The sequence below is a fragment of the Bos indicus genome, chromosome 11 (genome assembly GCF_029378745.1).
Source record: "Bos indicus isolate NIAB-ARS_2022 breed Sahiwal x Tharparkar chromosome 11, NIAB-ARS_B.indTharparkar_mat_pri_1.0, whole genome shotgun sequence".
Classification (NCBI taxonomy): domain Eukaryota; kingdom Metazoa; phylum Chordata; class Mammalia; order Artiodactyla; family Bovidae; genus Bos; species Bos indicus.
This window is the reverse complement of record NC_091770.1, coordinates 98,351,397-98,372,040: the sequence shown is the minus strand read 5'-3', so window position 1 is coordinate 98,372,040 and position 20,644 is coordinate 98,351,397. Positions and strand designations below refer to the sequence as shown.

Here is a 20,644-nt window from a genome sequence, read left to right as displayed (position 1 = left end):
AGGTGATTATGGGCGAATGATGGAAGTCTCTGAGCCTCAGTTTCCTCTTCTGTATAATGGGGACAATAATGGTCCCTATCTTGCAGGTGATGATAAGGACTCGGTGAGTTAATACATGTCAGGGGTGCAGAGCAGGCTGGAACAAATGTAAGCTAGTATGGTTATCAATTTAATAGATATTTAGGGAACAGAATAATTGAAATAATCTATATCACCTCTGGGACTTTTTAAGATTTTCTCCTTTTATTTTTTTAATCAAAATTTTATTTACTTAATTAGTTAATTTTTAGGCCATGTGGCATGTGGGATCTTAGTTCCCTGACCAGGAAGCATGCATTGGAAGCATGTAGTCTTAACCACTGGACTGCCAGGGAAGTCCCAGGTTTTCCCTGTTTAAATGAATGCTTTTATTATTTGAGTTGTAGGAATGGGGGACTGCCACGTGAGCATGGCCCATATACGGCCTAGCACTGTTCACCTTTGGACTGGCAGGGTCCGTCTCCTTCTCAATTCCTTCCCAGCCTCCAACCCCAGGGCAGGGAGGGTCTGTTCACCCGACGTCTCCGCTGTCTAGCCTGGTGGCCGGCACAGACTAGCATCCAGTTAACACTGGGCGAATGCAAGCAGGAATGAATGAATGGAAAATCCAGCAGTGTGCATGTGACCTTGTTACTGAACTTCCTCTCAGGTGATCAGGGAAGGCTTCCAGGAGAAGTGTGGAGCGGGTGTGTGGCAAAGGGAGGGTGTTTAGGCAGAGGGGTCAGCCTGGACAAAGGTTCAGAGATCAGGCAGCATTTTATTCCTTTGGAAACTGAAAGTAATCTGGGTGGAGGTCAGAGGGTGACGGTGGGAGGTCATGAAGGAGAAGGGGTCAGGCAGATGCCCAGGGCCCAGATCACTCACTGTCAGGAGGGGGTAGACTTTGCCCTGAGCAGGAGGGGAAACAGGGCCTGGGATGAGGCATCAGAGACTAGAGAGGGAGCAAAGGACTCCCAGCTGAGCTGGTGCGCCCCTCCCCCCAGGCTGCATATTGCTGTGTTGACTTTGGGCAGGTTGCTTCCTCTTTCTGGGTCTCAGTTCTTCCATCTGTGAAATGGGCACTGGGTTCTTATGAGGGTGGGTACCAGACTGTATCACAACACACCCTCCCCTAGCCCACTGATGGGCTGGGAGAATCTGTCTGCTGGTTGACAGGACAATCTGGCATAATGTATTACATCCTTAACACTGTTCCTAACCTTCAACTCAGCAGTTCCTTTTTTCAAAACTTATCCTGAGATGATAATTTAGGACTTGTGAAAATATTTGGCTCAAAGGATGTTCATTAGAATGTTGCCTGCAATGGCAGAAAAATTAGAAACGGCCTAAATGTCCAGCATTAGGGAAGTGGGCATGACACTATTAAAAGTTGTGCTGAAAATTTTCATCTAATGACATGCAAAGGTTTCCACTTCATTACAAAAAATTTTTACTGCAAAATAGCACATCTCACTTTTAAAACATTCAGATCCTAAAGAAAATTATAAAGTAAAACCTGAAGATTCCCCTTCTACCCACCAATTTCTACTCTTGAAAGTTAACCACTTTTAATAGCTTTTTAAATTGTCTTCCAGACTTAGATCGACAGGTATACAAATATATAAACATATATACATACCTATGTGTGTTAAATATCACATATGTAAGATGGTATTTCTTTTTAAGAACATGCATGGTTTTTCTTTCTTTTTTTTCTTTTCTGAGCCTAATACAAGATCTTAATTCCCCTACCAGGGATTGAACCCATGACCCCCTGCAGTGGAAGGACAGAGTCCCAACCACTGGACCACCAGGAAAGTCCCAAGAACATGCATAGTTTCCTAATAAAATATTATCTAATTGCATATACTGTGTTAGATCATTATTGTAGTGGCCCCCAAAGCATCTTGCCTCCCTCCGTCTGTACCTTAGGGTGGGCCCTTCTCATGTTGAATTTGGACCTGATCGTGTCACTTGCCTTGGACAAGGGGGCATTAACTAGCCAGATACAAGGAAGGGCTTAATAAGAGCTTGCACGCTGAGGTGTGTTCTTTTGAAATCCTCACTCTTGGGATCCAGCCACCACGCTACAAGGAAGCTCAGGTTAGATTGCAGAAGGATAGGCAGCCACGTGGAGACAGGCCCTGGAGGATGAGAGGCCACCTTGGAAGTTCCACCCCAGCTTAGCTCCCAGGTGAAGGCAACCACATGAGTGAGCCCTGCTTATGCCTGTTCTGGAGTGGTTTGTTACTGAGAAATAGATGATAGAAACACGGATTGTTCTGCAATGGTTTGAAAAATCTTAATGCATACATATATTATGAATATCCTTCTAGGTCAGTTCATATAAATCAGCTCATTCTTTTTAATGGCTGCATAGTTTTCCATGGGATCACTGAAGCATAATTTACTCACCTGCTTCATAGTGATGGGCGTTAGGTGGCTGATTCTTTGCCAGGACAAACAACACTACCTGCTTGTCTGGACTGCTGTTGTTGTTCAGTCGCTAAGTCGTGTCTGACTCTTTGTGACCCCATGGACGGCAGCATGCCAGGCTTCCCTGTCCACCACTATCTCCCAGAGTTTGCTCAAATTCCATTGAGTCAGTAACGCTAACCAACCAGCTCATCCTCTGTCACCCCTTTCTCCTTTTGCCCTTAATCTTTCCCTGCATCAAGGTCTTTTCCAATGAGTCAGCTCTTTGCATCAGGTGGCCAAAGTATTGGAGCTTCAGCATCATTCCTTCCAATGAATATTCAGGGTTGATTTCCTTTAGGATTGACTGGCTTGATCTCCTTGCAGTCCAAGGGACTCTCAAGAGCCTTTTCCAGCAGCACAATTTCAAAGCATCAATTCTTCAGCACTCAGCTTTCTTCATGGTCCAACTCTCACATCTGTACATGACTACTGGAAAAACCATAGCTTTGACTATACAGACCTTTGTTGGTAAAGTGATGTCTCTGCCTTTTAATATGCTGTCTAGGTGTGTCATAGCTTTCCTTCCAAGGGGCAAGTGTCTTTTAATTTCCTGGCTGCAGTCACCATCTGTAGTGATTTTGGAGCCCAAGAAAATAAAATCTGTCACTGTTTCCACGTTTTCCCCCTTTCTATCAATATTTGCCATGAAGTGATGGGACTGGATGCCATGATCTTAGTGTTTTGAATGCTGAGTTTTAAGTCCGATTTTTCATTCTCCTCTTTCACCTTGTGTGGATATCTTTGCCAACTGACACTAGAGTGTCTTTAGGATAAATTCCCAGAAGCAGAATTGCTGAGTCAAACGGCATCACTTGAAAACTTTTCGTGGATGTGGTCCAATTACTTCTCCAGAATGCTTGTGCCAATCCGTGTCCCTACCCGCAGTGGGTAAGCAGGCCAGGCTCTTAAGCCTTCTCTAAGCTTGAAAAAACACTTAAACAGCAATAGGAGGCAGTGTGAGTGTGTGAAAGTGTCACAGAAGTGACTGTGGTGGGGTGAGGCCCGGGACCGTGGGGAAGACTCTGCTGCAGCTGCAGGGAGCAGGGTCTGGGGCCCCAGCCCGACCCCGCCTGGTTCCTTCCTCTTCTGCCAGAGCAGCTGTGCTCAGCACATCCTCTTTCAGTGCAACCCTTGAAGGCGCTTCCCCAGCAGACCTGCCTCGAGGGGAGGTTCAAGTTCCTCCAACCTCAACCCCTGCTCACAGTGACCCTCTAGCTAGGATAAGCCCCGGCCCCAGCCCCCATCTCCTGCAAAGACAGGAGCTCTCCAGATTCAGCTGCGACTCTAGATGAACCTCTGAACTTCTCAGAGCCCATAACTGTTTTGAAAAAATGTTGGATGATAACCATATCAACCTTTGGGTGCTGTTGTGTATTTCTCCAGTAAACATCTCTCTGTATCTATCTATTGCTTCTGCAAGCTTCCTAAAGAAGCATCCTGGCCTCTTGGCTCCCATGGTCTGTCTAGTGGGAGGCAGAGATGGAAGTATCTACTGCTGTGTACTGACATGTGGGGGAAGTGTCATCTGAAATCGAGAGCAAGTCCACAGGAATCTGATTTAGCTGGAAGGTGGGCAACTGGACAGGGATTGAGTTGAGGCCATAGAATGAAGATGTTAAGAGGGTGAAAAGCAGAGTAACTGCATTCCTGGTGGGTGGAATGGCTTGTATAAAGGCCCTGAGGTGGGAGGGCCATGTCACAATCACTTCTGATACTGAAAGAATCTGAATACAGACAGCGAAGGGGAGAGAGGACTGAGATAAACTGGAGGGCTTAACAGCATCACACTGGCCTTATCAACCAGGGTTGACCACTGAACTAAGAACCCAAAGGAGCCATTGATCTTGTACATTTCTTTACCTGTAGTTAGGGTTCAACAAGTGTTGTTATTATTATTAGTTTTAAATTTCCTCACCCTCTGGGGTATAAGGCCAGAGAATTCCCTTTGATCCCAAAATGCCCTGACTAGTCTGGGTCAGCTGTGACCCTTGACTGGCAAGGACCCCAGAAATAGCCCTCCTGTTTTGATAAATTAGAGTCCAAAGCTAGGGAGCTTCAGTAACTAGCCCCCAAAGTCACCCAGGGAGACAAGCCTGGGAACCCAGTTCTCCCTTGGTCTTGCTGTTCTCACCATCTTCCCACCCTGCTTGAAACCCCCAAGGGTTCCCCACTGTCTCCAGAATGCACAGTCTGGCACTTGATCTTCTGCTCAAGGTTGTCTCTCTCTGGCATGATTTCACACCAAAGTGAAGGGCACTGTTCAGTGTCGCCCAGAGGCTGCCAGAGAGCCTGCCACCCCACATTCATCAGGTGCTGTCCCCCAACCAGGAAATCGGGGAATGGGGGCACTCCAGTCTCTTCCATGGTTATTCTTGCAGCTCATGGGGCCCAGCTGTCCTCCTATATTAATTTCCTATGACTGTTGTAATAAATGACCACTTAGTAGCTTAAAATAGGCCTCCCTAGAAGGCAATGGCACCCCACTCCAGTACTCTTGCCTGGAAAATCCTATGGACGGAGGAGCCTGGTAGGCTGCAGTCCATGGGGTCGCTAAGAGTCGGACATGACTAAGCGACTTCACTCTTACTTTTCACTTTTCTGCATTGGAGAAGGAAATGGCAACCCACTCCAGTATTCTTGCCTGGAGAATCCCGAGACGGGGGAGCCTCATGGGCTGCTGTCTACGGGGTCACACAGAGTCGGACACGAGTGAAGTGACTTAGCAGCAGCAGCAGCAGTGGCTCAGCAGTGAAGAATCCGCTTGCCTATGCAGGAAATGCAGGTTCAATCCCTGGGTTGGGAAAATCCCCTGGAGAAGGAAGGGTGACCAGCTCCAGTATTCTTGCCTGGAGAATCCCATGGACAGAGGAAGCTGGCAGGCAATGGTCCGTGGGGTCCCAAAGAGTCGGACACGACCTGGCGACTAAACAACAACAGAAAGCTTAAAACAACTCACATGTATTACCTTACAGTTATAGATCCTAGAAGTCCGAAACCGGGTTAAAATGAAGGTGGCAGCCTCACTGAATTCCTTCTGGAGACTCTAGGAGAGAACTCCAGCTTCTAGATGTTCCCTGCATTTCTTGGTTCATAGCCTCTTCCATCCATCTTCCAAGTCAGCCCTGCAGGGCTGAGGCCTTCTCACACAGCCATCTCTCTGTTTTTCCTTCAGTCTCTCTCTTTCACATTGAAGGATACTTGTAATTACATTGGATGTAGTCACACTCAGATAATCCAGAATAATCTCCCTATTTTAAGGTCAGCTGATTAGCAACTTCAATTCAGTCTGCAACCTGAACTCCACTTTGCCAGGTAGCCTAATGTACTCACACTAATCCCAGGATTAGAATGGGGACATCTTGGGAATTCCTTGGTGGTCCAGGAGTTAAGACTCAGCGCTTTCATCGCTGTGGCCCCAGCTTGACTCCTGGTTTGGAAAGGACGAACCCGTAAGCCACACGGAGAGCCAAATTAAAAAAAAAAAGATAAAGGCCTTCCCTGGTGGCTCAGTGGTAAAGAATCTACCTGCCGATATAGGATACACGGGTTCGATCCCTGATCCATGAAGATCCCACAAGCCACAGAGCGACTAAGCCTGAGCACCACAACTACTGAGCCTGTGCTCTAGAGCCCAGAAGCCACAACTACTGAGCCCATGTGCCGCAACTACTGAAGCCCACAGGCCCTAGAGCCTGTGTTCCACAACGAGAGAAGCTACCGCAGTGAGAAGGCCATGCACTGCAACTGAGAGGAGCCCCCGCGTGCCGCAACTAGAGCAAAGCCTGTGCAGCAAGGAAGACCCGGCACAGCCGATAAATAAATAAATATTTTTTAATGATGTTATCCACATCAAAGTATCTGTTCAAAAATAACTACAAAAAAGAGAATATGAACATCTTCGGGGGGCACTCTTCTGCCAGCTACCCCTCCCCTCCCAGGCTCCCGGTCCTGCCCTTGTTAACTGTCCTCACCAGGCAGTTGCCCCCAGGGAATAACCTGGGAGGGAATGGGTGTTCTTTGTGGCCTGTATTTAAGTTTGTAATGAGCTTTCACATACTTGGGGGCTAGTAGTATTCGCTCTGCTCCACTTCTGAGAAGTTTGTGGTTGGAAAGTTTAAGTGGCTGGCCCAAGGTCACAGGTCAGAGATGAACATTGCTGGGCTCACCCCCAGGCCTGACCCCAGCTTGACCTTTCTCTCCTAACCCCCTCCCCAGCCAAAATGGTCTCCTCCTCCCCAAACCATCTTAATGATTTTCCAAGGCCACTCCAAGGGAGTTCTGTGGCCAATTTGCCCTTATTTCTGGCTGCTGCCCAAAAGTCATGGGGTCATACTTGAAAGACTTCCTCAAACCTTGCAAGCCCTGGCTCTGGAGATTTCTGCCTGAATTGGAAGCAGGCCTATTTCCTATACCCTGCCAACCGGACTTTAACCACGGCAGGTTTCCAGGGGAGCTGTCTGTCAATGTGTTCCGAAAGCATTAAAAATGTGCAATTTATATGATTTCCAGTGACTCTACATCTTTGCCAATCTTTGAAAGGGTCAGTCTTTTTTTTTTAAAACTATAGCTTCTTTGGACATTATTTTTATAATTGTATTTATTTATTTATTTTTGACTGTGCTGGGTCTTCGTTGCTGTGCATGGGCTTTCTCTAATTGGGATGACCAGGGGCTACTCTCTGGTTGCGATGTGCAAACTCCTCATTGTGGTGGCTTCTCCTGTTGTAGAACACAGACTCTAGGGTGAGCTGGCCCCAGTAGCTGTGGCTCCTGGACTCTAGAGCACAAGCTCATAAATGTGACGCACAAACGTGGTTGCTCCGTGGCATGTGGGATCCTCTCAGATGAGGGATCAAACCCATGTCTCCTGCATTGGCAGGCAGATTCTTTACCACTGAGCCACCAGGGAAGCGCATTGATATAGTCAATCTTTTTAATTTTAGCTATTCTAATAGGTGTGCCGGGAGAAATCTCAATCACCTCAGATATGCAGATGACACCTCCCTTATGGCAGAAAGTGAAGAGGAACTAAAAAGCCTCTTGATGAAAGTGAAAGAGGAGACTGAAAAAGTTGGCTTAAAGCTCAACATTCAGAAAACAAAGATCATGGCATCTGGTCCCATCACTTCATGGCAAATAGATGGGAAAACAGTGGAGAAACAGTGTCAGACTTTATTTTTGGGGGCTCCAAGATCACTGCAGATGGTGATTGCAGCCATGAAATTATGAAATTAAAAGACGCTTACTCCTTGGAAGAAAAGTTATGACCAACCTAGATAGCATATTGAAAAGCAGAGACATTACATTGCCTACAAAGGTCCATCTAGTCAAGGCTATGGTTTTTCCAGTGGTCATGTATGGATGTGAGAGTTGGACTGTGAAGAAAGCTGAGCGCCAAAGAATTGATGCTTTCGAACTGTGGTGTTGGAGAAGACTCTTGAGAGTCCCTTGGACTGCAAGGAGATGCAACCAGTCCATTCTAAAGGAGATCAGCCCTGGGTGTTCTTTGGAAGGAATGATGCTAAAGCTGAAACTCCAGTACTTTGGCCACTTCATGCGAAGAGTTGACTCATTGGAAAAGACTCTGATGCTGGGAGGGATTGGGGGCAGGAGGAGAAGGGGACGACAGAGGATGAGATGGCTGGATGGCATCACCGACTCGATGGATGTGAGTTTGAGTGAACTCTGGGAGATGGTGATGGACAGGGAGGCCTGGTGTGCTGCAATTCATGGGGTCGCAAAGAGTCGGACACAACTGAGCAACTGAACTGAACTGAACTGAATAGGTGTGTAGTAGTATAGTAGTATAGTGTATCTAATCATGTATAGTACTATCTAATCATGGCTTTAATTTGTGTTTCCTTGCTGACTATGGAGTAGAGCATCTTTTCATGTGCTTATGTGAGGCCATCTTTGTATGCCTATGTTGTCATTACCCCCTTTTATTATTAAACTTTATTACAATAAAGTTTAATGAAACAGAAAGGTCACCTGGCCTTGATTGTCATTTTGAATCACCCTGTGATTAGTCACTGTCTGGGACTACAACATCGGATCCATTCTTTTGCTTCTTTCAGACCCTGTTGATGGACATCTAGGTTGGCTTTGATTTCTTGCTGTTCTCCCTAATGCTGTGATGTATGTGCTTTGCTGCATATTTGTCCATTTCCTTGATGTGACATCAGTGAATAAAAGGGATGCACATTGTTTTGCTTTGGCCACGCTGTGGGGCTTGTGGGATGTCAGTTAGCCAAGCAGAGATCAAATCCATGCCCCCTGCAGTGGAAGTCTGAAGTCTTAACCACTGGGCTGCCAGGGAAGTCTCAGTGCAGTTTTAAATAAGCACTAGGGATATAACACACAACATGATAAACATAATTAATTCTGCTGTATGTTATATATGAAAGTTGTTAAGAAAGGAAATCCTAAGAGAAAAAATTTTTTTTTTAATTTTGTAACTATATGAGATGCTGGATGTTCACTAAATTTATTGTGATAATTCTTTCATAATGTATGTAAGTCATATCATTATGCTGTACATAAATTTATACAGTTCTGTAGGTCAAGTGGAAGCACCACCAGGGAAGTCCAAAAGGTGTGTTCTTGATACACTGCTTTTTTTTTTTTTTTTTTTTTTTTAAGGCTGGTTCCAAATGTATACATGGTCTGATGTTCTTTCTGGGGGTGGGGGGGGGGGCGGGGGGGAAGGTGTTCGCGTGTGTGTATATTTCCTGGGTGATGGGATGGAGGTGAAGTACTTTTTTCTCTAAACTTTTCTGCATGTGCAGTAACGCTTTTTAACAATCACACGTTTGCCTTTTTATTGTACAACAAATAAAGCAACTTGAATTTTGCAAAAGGAAAACCAAGCAGGGTCTAGCCCCGCCCATCCATCGGAGGCTCCACCCCCTGCTCGTCCGGAGCTAGGGGCGTGAGCTGACCCAGTCTCAAAGGCTTCCTGAGAACTGGTTCCTGTGCGCAGCGGCCCTCGGGGCAGTGACGAGAGCCGCCCCGCAGATGCTTCCCGGAAAGCCCGAGGGTCAGCTGGACTAGACCAGTAAATCACCCCAGGAAGGGGCCTGAGCATTTCCTCTGCAGAGGGAGGGCCACCGAGGCGGGGAAATGCTTGCAAATTTTGGATGAGTAGAGAGCCCCCACTTTTGCTAGGGTGAGGGATTAAAAGAGGAGGCAGTGCAGCCAAGCTCCCAAGGAACCAAAACAGGGCCCTGCAAAACCAGCAGGACCTTCCTGAATTCTCAGTGCCAGGGGCTCCCCGCTTCAGTCTCTGCCTCCCTGAGCACGTGGCTACCCCTGGTGGGTAGTTCGGCTGCCAGCCAAGACTAGTTGAGAGCCAATTTCCCAAGATAGAATCTGATTGGCCTACCTTGGTCACGTGGCACCTATTGATCCGGCCAATGGGGAGGAATCCAGAACACCAAGATGCCTGCTAAGGGGATCTGAGGGAAGGGGCAGGCGTGGGCTGGGTCTCTGCCCAAAGGCTGCGCTCTAGGGTTCCACAAGCAGAGAAAAATCTGACGGGGTGGTTTAGCCTCCGGCCAGCATGGTGCCTCCCTGTGTGGCAGCTGTCCTGAGGGGCCCAAGTATTAGAAAGACAGCCGGGGCCAAGCCCCCTCCCATGGAATGGATCCCCACCCAGGTCTGTGCCATAGCACAACCTTGGTGACAGCTGCTAAGTCGCCTGCCCCAGGGGAGCAATGGCAAAGTCCTCTGAGGAATCTGAACGAAGCTGTGCGGGGAAAGGTCAGCTGTGTCGCTAGGAACAGGGATGAAGAGATAGGCACTGAGCAGGCAGAGGAGTGATGGTGACAGCTTTTGACCAGAGCAGCAGTACCACAACCACCACAAGCCACGGGAAATCGTATTTCTGACAGGCGTAGCAGTTCGCGTGCAGGAGAACCCTGAATAGGAAGACACACAGACGCTCAGAGGCCCTTGTCTAACCGCTAGCGGGGTTTTCTGTTGTTTTCAGTTGTTGTTTTTTTTTAAATACGGCTGTGCTTGGTCTTAGTTGTGGCATGCGTGTGTGCTCAGTCGTTCAGTCGTGTCTGACTCTTTGCAACTTCATGGACTGTAGCCCTCCAGGCTCCTCTGTCCATAGCGTTTGCCAGGCAAGAATACTGGAGAGGATTGCCATTTCCTTCTCCAGGGGATCTCCCCCACCCAGGGATTGAACCCATGTCTCCTGTGTCTCCTGCATTGGAAGGCATATCCTTTACCACTAGCGCCACTTGGGAAGCCCTTCAGTTTCAGCACTTGGGATCTTTGATCTTCATCGCAGCATTCAGGCTCTTCAGCTGTGACATGTGGGATCTAGTTCCCTGACCTAGACCACCAGGGAAGTCACCAGCACTAGTGTTGAATGCTAACATTCGCACTGATCCAGCACCTTCTACAGCAGAGGCACTGTTTCTAAGCACCTCACATACAGCCCTTCATGCAACCCTCCTAACAATTCGAAGAGGCAGGTACTGTTACCCCCATTTTACAGATGGGAAAACTAAGGCACAAAGAGGTACAGTAATTGAGGTGGTTCACAGGAGTAGGATTCCAACCTGGAGAACCTGGCTTTGGTGCCATGCTGGTAGCCACTGCCTCCTCCTCAGTCACTGGCAGGTGCCTGACACTGAGATGCAGACCAAGACACACATCCTACTTGTGGGTCTGGGGAAGATGACCCGGATGTTAACAATGACCCACATCAGGAGCTGTCACTGTTGTTTTTTATCACTGTTGTTTTAAGAGCTATAAGCTCTTGTTGTTGTTTAGTCACTGAGTCATGTCCAACTTTTTTGTGACCCCCATGGACTGTAACCCACCAGGCTCCTCTGTCCATGGGATTTCCCAGGCCAGGATACTGGAGTGGGTTGCCATTTCCTCCTCCAGGAGATCGTCCCAACTCAGGGATCGAAGCTGCATCTCCTGCATTGACAGGCAGACTCTTTACCACTGAGCCACCAGGGAAGCCCGAAAGTTTGGTACCCTAAGAGAATCTAAAAAGGGACCAACGTGGCCTAGAGGAGTCAGGGAGGGCTGCCCTGCAGCACTGATGCTGAGGACCACAGAGTTACAAGGAGCAGGCAGGCAAGGCAGGGAGGACAGAGTCTATGGTAGGAAGAGTCTGGGTGAGAGGCCGCACACCCTAGATGAGGTAAGTGCTGCAAGTCACCCCGGACAAAGGTGAGAAAGACCGCACCCTGGGCTCCAGGTGACTGGCCTGCCCCTCTGTGACCTTGCGCCACTTCCCCACTGGCAGTCACAGTTACATTGAAATGCCCGTGGCTGTCTGAGGAGACAGCAGGACCAATCCGTGGATGTGTTCGATCACTGTTTGCTGCTAAATGGCCTGGAAGGATGCTAATCACTTTAGTGCCCCTTTTGTGGGAGTCATGATGATTCAGGGAAAAAGCCACTCACTGGCTTCTGGAAGGGAATTCAGCCAATCCAGCTATCCAAGCAGAGAGATGCTATTCAGAGGCCAGCCTGGGCACTAGTCACCTCAAGAGCAGGGCCCTGGCAATCTATGGAGCAGCCCTTGGCCTTTTTCCAAGGGCTTACTGTAGGCACTGCTAGCTTTGCTGTGTGAGTTTAAGAGCAAACGATGGGGTTTTTGAGAAGTGCTTCAGCCTCAGGATCAGATGATATTCTCAAAGAGAACAGTCAATTTCTGGACCCCGGCAGCAACAGAGGGAATGTCACCACGAGAGGCTGGGTCACTCTTGAGGGTCAGGCACTGCTCAGCAGGGCGAGACAATGGTTTGGGCTTATACTGACCAGCTGGGCAGAGGTGGCAGCAAAGAGGTGAGGGCAGAGAACTCACCATCTCCTGGCCTTCAGGCAGAGCTGGTTTTGCCTTCCTGAAGGGAAGGTTTAAAATGCTCTTGAGGGACTTCCCTCATGGTCCAGTGGCTAAGACTCTGAGCTCCCAGTGCAGGGGGCTGAGTTTGAGCTCTGGTTAGGGAACTAGATCCCACATGCCACAACAACAGCAACAAGAAAAAGATCATGGATGCCACAACTAAGACCCAACACAGCTAAATAAATAAATATAAAATAAAATGCTCTTGACCTTTGGCCCAGAGAGTCCACTTCTGGAAATTATCCCCCTGAGATCTTCTACCAGCACACAAGGAGCATTTACAATGGTGCTCACTGCAGTGGCTTGAAGTAGTTAAAAACCACAAGCACTGCAGGCATGTCCTCATGTGGGCTTCCCTGGTGGCTCAGACAGTAAAGAATCCACCTGCAATGCAGGAGATGTGGGTTCAGTCCCTGGGTCCAGAAGATCCCATGGAGAAGGAAATGGCAACCCACTCCAGTGTTCTTGCCTGGAGAACCCCAGGGACGGGGGAGCCTGGTGGGCTGCCGTCTTTAGGGTCGCATAGAGTCGGACACGACTGAAGCGACTTAGCAGCAGCATCAGCAGCTAGTGTTCTTGCCTGGAGAATCCCATGGACAGAGAAGCCTGGATGGAACTGGCTAAATCTGGTATGGTTGTCCTCCCTAGAGACAGCTGTAGCCCCTGAAGAGAATATTCCAGCAAGAGGCAGCCTCTAAGAGTCACTTTTAGGTAAAACAAAACAAAACAACTTGGAAATGACAAAACAATGTGTATTGAATTATTCCTTTTTTTTTTTTTTAAGATGCACGAATGACAAATTTCAATAAAGCTCCCTGAACAGAGTTAGAGAGTGTCTGAACAGAGGTCACCTCTGGGAAGGGGGACTGTCATTCTTTAAACTTTCGCTTTCTAGAGCATAAAATTATGCAGTGCTTGAATTTTTCAACGATGAGTGTGCTACTTTTGTTTTGAGATCTTTTTTCATGGTTTTGTCCACGTGGTCTGCGGGATCCTAGTTCCCCAATCAGGGATCGAACCTGGGCCCCTGCAGTAGAAACACCCAGCCCTAACCACTGGACCACGAGGGAACTCCCTGAGATCTTTCTTTCTTTGCTTCTTTCTTTTTAATTTATTCATTTATATATTTAATTTTGGCTGTGTTGGGTCTTCGTTGCTGCGCACAGACTTTCTCTACTTGCGGTGCGAAGGCTGCTCATTGCGGTAGCTTCTCTTGTTGCAGAGCACAGTCTCTAGGGTACACAGGCTTTAGTAGTCGTGGAAGCCTGCAGCGTGTGGAAACTTTCTGGACCAGGGGCGGAACCCATGCTCTTTGCACTAGTAGGTGGATCCCTAACCCCCTGGGCCGCCAGGGAAGTCCTAGATCTTTCTTTTTTAATGTAAGAATTGACTGCTGTAACTTTCTCTCTTAGTACTGCTTTCGTTGCATGCCGTCCCATAAATTTTGGTAGGTTGTTTTTGTTTTCATTTGTTCTCAAGATAGTTTCTCGTTTCCCTTGAGATTTCTTCTTTGACTCATTGAGTGCTTAAGAGTGTGTTGTTTAATTTCCACGTACTTGTGAATTTTCTAGTTTTCCTTCTGCCATCAATTTCTAGTTTCAATCTGTTGCAGAGCATGTGCTACATTTGAAATCAGCAGAACAGTGATTAAAAGAGAAAGAGAAAGTTTGGATAGCACAGTGGTGAAGAGCTGAGGCCCAGGGTCCAGACTGCCTGGATTTGAAGTCAGCTCCATCATAGATTATCCATGTGACCCTGGGCATGATGTTACCTATCTGTGCCTCAGTTTCTTCACCTGTGAAATGGGACATACCTCATGGGACTGTGAAGATTGAGAGAGTCCATATGCTGAAGACTTAGATCAGTGCTTGGGGCACATACTAACGTTTGGGGAAGTTTCAGCTGTGATGATGCGGAGGAGGACGGGCCAGGATCAGAGGCACCGTCTGGAGGGTGTTCCTGCTGAGCCCTGTATGGTGACCACAAGCACGTACGATGGAGTTCCCCGCAAAAGGGCGCCTGAGCCCTGTTGTGATGCTTGCCCCTGAAAGGATTACTGTCAGTAGTGGCCTTTTTTCTTACCTATTTTTATTTATTTACTTCTCTGACAGCACCAGGTCTTAGTTGCAGCACGTGGGATCTTTAGTTGCAGTGCTCAAATTCTTCGTTGCAGCATGTGGGATCTAGTTTCCTGACCAGGGATGGAACCCAGGCCCCCTGCGTTGGGAGTGCAGAGTCTTAGCCATTGGACCCCCTGGGAAGACCCCTTCTTTCCTTTGACACTCATTCACTGGCCTCCTGTTATGTGCTTGGCCCAGGAGGGAGAATGGACAGAAACTCTTTCCTGAAATGGGAATAATGACTGTTTGTTCTTGTTGTTCTAACAAAATATCACAGACCTGGTGGTTTACAAACAACGGAAATTTATTTCTCACAGTTCTGAAGGCAGGCAAGCCCAAGATCAAGGTACTGGCAGATTCTGTGTCTGTTGAGGGCCTGTCTTCTCACTGTGTCCTCACATAGCGTGGATGGGGTAGGGGAGCTCTCTAGGGTCTCTTTTATAAGGGCACTAATCCTTTTTATGGGGACTCCACCCTCATGACCCAATTACTTCCAAAAGCCCTACTGTCAAATACCATCATGCTGGGGGTTAGGATTTCAACACATTAATTTAGGTGCAGGGATACAAACATTTGGTCTATAGCAATGATGGAACTCCGTGCGGCCTATTGGCTTAGGAGCACAGGGCTTAGCCCCAGGCATGTTCCCCCAGGGTGAGGTCAATACCTAGGAGCTGTTATTTAGACAAAGAGAAATGACAGCATCAGAGTATCATGGCCTCCTTGAAAGCCAACCCCCTTGCCAGAGAAGGGTCAACACTGCCCTGCCTTGGGGCTGTGTCACTGGGGATACATCACTGCGTTGATTTCAACCCTCCCTGCCAACAAAACCCCACTGAGATCATGACTCTTGTCTGATAGTTCACACTTGTGCTTACATCAGTGAATGGCACAGAAGGACACTCGGGTTTTGATCTAGTTGAATAGGTACTATTCTAAGCACTTTACAAAAATCTACTCATTCATTACTAATAACATCCCTGGTAAATAAATAGGTAATTTATTTCCATTTTAGAGGTCAGGAAACAGACACACACAGAGGTTACATAACTTGTCTAAGGTTACATAGCCAACTAGTGACAGAGTTGGAATTTGAACCCTGGGAGGTATTTGTTGAAGGAAGGAAGGAAGGGAAAGGTGAGGGGTGGGGCCTGGGGGCTGTAGTTCTGAAATGCAGGATCAGAGAACAGGGTCCACCCTACTCCCCTGTTGTTCTACAAGTGGGAAGTGGGGACCAAGGTCTGGGAGGGTGGGGCCCTAAATCCAACCAGGAGAAAAAAATTCAGGATTCCCAATTCCCAGTTAGAAGTTTGGGATGCATCAGAAAATTCCAAGCATTGAATTCCTCACTGTCCCTGGAAAGACTTTCACAGTGAGTTGAGTAGAAGGGACAGGTTACAAAATGGTGTGATGTTAATATTTGGTGATATTTCATAACATCTTATGAAAAACTCAAGAACTTTTTGGCTACTCTAATAGCTAATATTTGACTAGTGCTTCCCTTCTGCCAGGTAATTTGTGTACATTACTATCTTGTAGAATCCTCAAAAGAATTTCCTGAGGTAAATATGGAAATGAGCTGAACCCATTTTACAGCTCTAAAAGCTGAGGTTCAGAGTTTTCAAGCAACTGGCTCCAGGTCACAGAGCTATCGAGTGAAGGAGTCCTGAATTCACACCATGGTCCCTACTGAAGCCCCTGTCCCTCTCTGATCCCCCAGTGCCTCATCATTAAATTATATGACTGATGATCTTCACATTTAAAAGTAATAGCTAGCTAGTGGGAACCTGCTGTATAGCACAGGGAGCTCAGTTTGGTGCTCTGTCCTGACCTAAATGGGTGGGACAGAGGTGGGGTGGAAGGGAGGTCCAAGAGGGAGGGGAGATATATATATATATATACATACATACATATAGCTAATTTACTTTGCTGTACAGCAGAAACTAACAGGACACTGTAAAGAAATTATATTCCAATAAAAAAAATAATAGCTATCATTATGTATTGAATGGATAAATAACAAAGTCCCACTTTAGAGCACAGGGAACTATATTCAGTTTCCTATGATAAACCATAATGAACATACAGAAAAGAATCAGTTCACTTCAATCGCTCAGTCGTGTTCAATTCTTTGCGACCCCATGGACTGCAGCATGGCAGGCCTCCCTGTCCATCAACAACTTCCGGAGCTTACTCAAACTCATGTCCATCGAGTCAGTGATGCCATCCAACCATCTCATCCTCTGTCATCCACTTCTCCTCCTGCCTTCAATCTTTCCCAGCATCAGGGTCTTTTCCAAGGAGTCAGCTCTTTGCATCCGGTGGCCAAAGTTTTGGAGTTTCAGCTTCAACATCAGTCCTTCCAATGAATATTCAGGACTGATTTCCTTGAGGATTGACTGGTTGGATCGCCTGGCAGTCCAAGGGACTCTCAAGAGTTTTCTCCAACACCACAGTTCAAAAGCATCAATTCTTTGGCACTCAGCTTTCTTTATAGTCCAACTCTCACATCCACACATGACTACTGGAAAGACCATAGCTTTGACTAGACAGACCTTTGTTGGCAAAGTAATGTCTCTGTTTTTAATATGTTGTCTAGGTTTGTCATAGCTTTTCTTCCAAGGAGCAAACATCTTTTAATTTCATGGCTGCAATCACCATCTGCAGTGATTTTGGAGTCCAAAGAAATAAAGTCTGTCACTCTTTCCATTGTTTCCCCATCTATTTGCCATGAAGTGATGGGATCGGATGCCATAATCTTCGTTTTCTGAATGTTGAGCTTTAAGCCAACTTTTTCACTCTCCTCTTTCACTTTCACCAAGAGGCTCTTTAGTTCTTCTTCACTTTCTTGCCATAAGGGTGGTGTCATTTGAGTATCTGAGGTTATTGATATTTCTCCTGGCAATCTAGATTCCAGCTTGTGCTTCATCCAGCCTGGCATTTTGCATGATGTACTCTGCATAGAAGTTAAATAAGCAGGGTGACAATATACAAGCTTGATGTACTCCTTTCCCAATTTGGAACCAGTCTGTTGTTCCCTGTCCACTTCTAACTGCTGCTTCTTGACCTGCATACAGATTTCTCAGGAGGTAGGTAAGGTGGTCTGGTATTCCCATCTCTTGAAGAATTTTCCATTTTCAGTTTGTTCTGATCTGCACAGTCAAAGGCTTCAGTGTAATCAATGAAACAGAAGTAGATGTTTTTCTGGTATTCTCCTGCTTTTTCTATGATCCAGCAGATGTTGGCAATTTGATCTCTGGTTCCTCTGCCTTTTCTAAATCCAGCTTGAACATCTAGAAGTTCACAGTTCACTTGCTGTTGAAGCCTGGCTTGAAGAATTTTGAGCATTACTGTGAGATGAGTGCAATTGTGTGGTAGTTTGAACATTCTTTGGCATTGCCTTTCTTTGGGACTGGAATGAAAACTGACCTTTTCCAGTCCTGTGGCCACTGCTGAGTTTTCCAAATTTGCTGGCATATTGAGTGCAGCACTTTGACAGCACCATCTTTTAGGATTTGAAATAGCTCAACTGGAATTCCATCACCTCCACTAGCTTTGTTTGTAGTTATGCTCCCTAAGGTCCACTTGACTTCACATTCTAGGATGTCTGGCTCTAGGTGAGTGATCACACCATCATGGTTATCTGGGTCATGAAGATCTTTTTTGTATAGTTCTTCTGTATAGTCTTGCCACTTCTCCTTAATATCTTCTGCTTCTATTAGGTCCATATCATTTCTGTCCTTTATTGTGCCCATCTTTGCATGAAATGTTTCCTTGGTATCTCTAATTTTCTTGAAGAGATCTCTAGATATCATTCTATAGAAAAGAATATATATATATATATATATATATATATATATAACTGAATCACTTTGCTGTACAGCAGAAATTAACACAACATTGTAAATCAACTATATTTTCATTTTTAAAAATAGTTGTTGGGCTTCCCTGGTGGCTCAGTGGTAAAGAATCTGCCTGCCAATGTAGGAGACATGGGTTTGGTCCTTGGTCAAGGAAGATCCCTCAATGCCTTGGAGCCACTAAGCCCGAGAACTGCAGCTAGGAAAGGCTGCGTGCCCTAGAGCCCGTGCTCCCCAAAAAGAGAAGCCACCACAATGAGAAGCCCAGAGCACCCGAGCACTGCAACCAGAGAGTGGACTCTACTTGCCACAACTAGAGAAAAGCCCACACAGCAATGAAGACCCAGCCCAGCCAAAAACACATAATAAATAAAATTATATGAATAAAATAAAAAATAGCTGTGCTGACAGTAGCATCAAGCACTGTGACTAAGAAATCAGAAAAGAAGCAGAGCTCAGCAAGGGCGAAAGGGCTGTGCACATCCCCAAGAGGCACCTAAGAGGCCAGGGAACTGACCTGGGAACACCTCTTCTCAGTAAACACGCCCCGTCACCGGGTGAGAGGTGTTGGACTCTTGACCGGTTATGTAAGCTCAGGATCCACCTGCTGATGCCGGGCCTGCTGGCTGGGGGTCTGAAAAGGCTCAGAAGACAAAATCTAGCTCCAGAGTTCCCCTTTGAGGTCACCTAGCACATGGTCAGGCTTCCTGAGAAAGGCCTTGGCGACACAGCCCAGAAATGGGACTTCTGCCCTTCAGGAAACCCCCATAGGCCCCGTCTGTGGCTTCGACTTGACTTTGCACAGAAGGAATTCAACTGGACTCCATTTCCGGGGTGGCTCTGTGCCACACACTTTCCCTTCATGGTTTGTGTAACTGTGCAAAGGTGTCATTATCTCTGTTTTATGGGTGAGGACACTGAAAAAGGTTAATAACTTACTGGAAGCAATAGGGCTGGGATTTGAACCCAGGTCACTTAAAACAAAAGGAAGGCCCTAGGAACTGTGTGCTCAGGACGCATCTTGAGATACCTGTGGCAAGCAGAGAAGGAAAAGTTAAAGAGGCTAAATTCCTTTCTTTCTTTCTTTTTTTTTTTTTTTTCCAGCTCTGCCCCTTGCAGGATCTTAGTTCCCCAAGGAGGGATTGAATTCAGGCCCTTGGCAGTGAAAGCATGGAGTCCTAACACTGGACCACCAAGAAATTTCCCAAATTCCTGAATCTTACTGTCCTTGTGGGGAACTGGCGTGGAATAATCACATCATCCTTTCTCTAAAATCTTCTAGGCTCCCCATTACCTTTAGCATAAAGCACAATACAACATCATTAACATGGCCCGCAGGGTCCTCCTGCATGGCTTTCTGGCCCTCCCCTTGCCTCTCATTGATCCTGGGTGCCTATCTCAGTTTACAATTTCCTCTCCACCAACTCTCCTCTGCTCTGGCTGACTTCTATCCATTGCTTGGACTCAGGCTTACACGCCATTTCCTTATGAAAGTCTGCCCTGACCACACGTACCAGGTTGGGCCCCTCTGGGTTCTCACTGCTCCCTCGACTCCTCCTGACCCCAGGTGTACCACAGCTCTCATCGCTTGGACCACAGTCACAGAGCAGATGGTGTGATAAATATCTGTGAATGAAAAATGAATCAATCAAGTGCTTGGCAGACCTTGGAAGACTGGGGCCGGGGGCAGACAGAGGGCGAAGGTGGCAAGGCTGTTGGCTTGACCTGCAGGTTGTATTAATGACATTACTGCAAGGGCAGGGCCAGTGCCCAGAGCTGGGAACATAGGCTGAAGTTTGGACTCTGTCCCATCAGCGATCTAGAATCCTGGGCTGAGGGCTGATGGGAGCTGAAGTCCTGGTTTAAGAATATAAGCCTGGTCGTGAAGCTGTAGGGGAAGATGGGAAGCTCTGGGGAAGACCACTCATGGGTCTCTGAACACAGTGGAAATGAGGCCCAGCTTCTGGGAAGGCTCTCACATTTCAACCTGGGGATGTGGCCTGACTTTCCACAGTGTCAGGTCAGTCACTGGGCCTTGGCCTTCACACACTCACTAATCAAATCTGCCCCAAAACCCCAGGAGGCAGGGACTGCTCTGGCCCCACTGGACAGATGGGAAAACCGAGACTTAGAGATGTTGAGTGACCTGCCCCAAGTCACACAAGGACTCGTCACTGCTACCTTAATTAAGCTGCTATATTACAGCTTCAGTTCAGTTCAGTCGCTCAGTCATGTCCAACTCTTTGTGACCCCATGGACTGCAGCATGCCAGGCCTCCCTGTCCATCACCAA

The 20,644-nt window shown here is 47.0% G+C and overlaps 1 long non-coding RNA gene across 1 annotated transcript; it reads right to left on the bottom strand.

The window, feature by feature from the left end:
- Nucleotides 1-14,527: 14,527 nt before the first annotated feature.
- Nucleotides 14,528-19,995, bottom strand: LOC139185851 (uncharacterized). The gene is made up of 3 exons (XR_011569430.1): nt 19,867-19,995; nt 18,870-19,382; nt 14,528-18,308 (listed from the first exon to the last, which is right to left on the bottom strand). It is a non-coding gene; the product is annotated as an uncharacterized lncRNA (long non-coding RNA).
- Between the last annotated feature and the right edge of the window lie 649 nt (nt 19,996-20,644).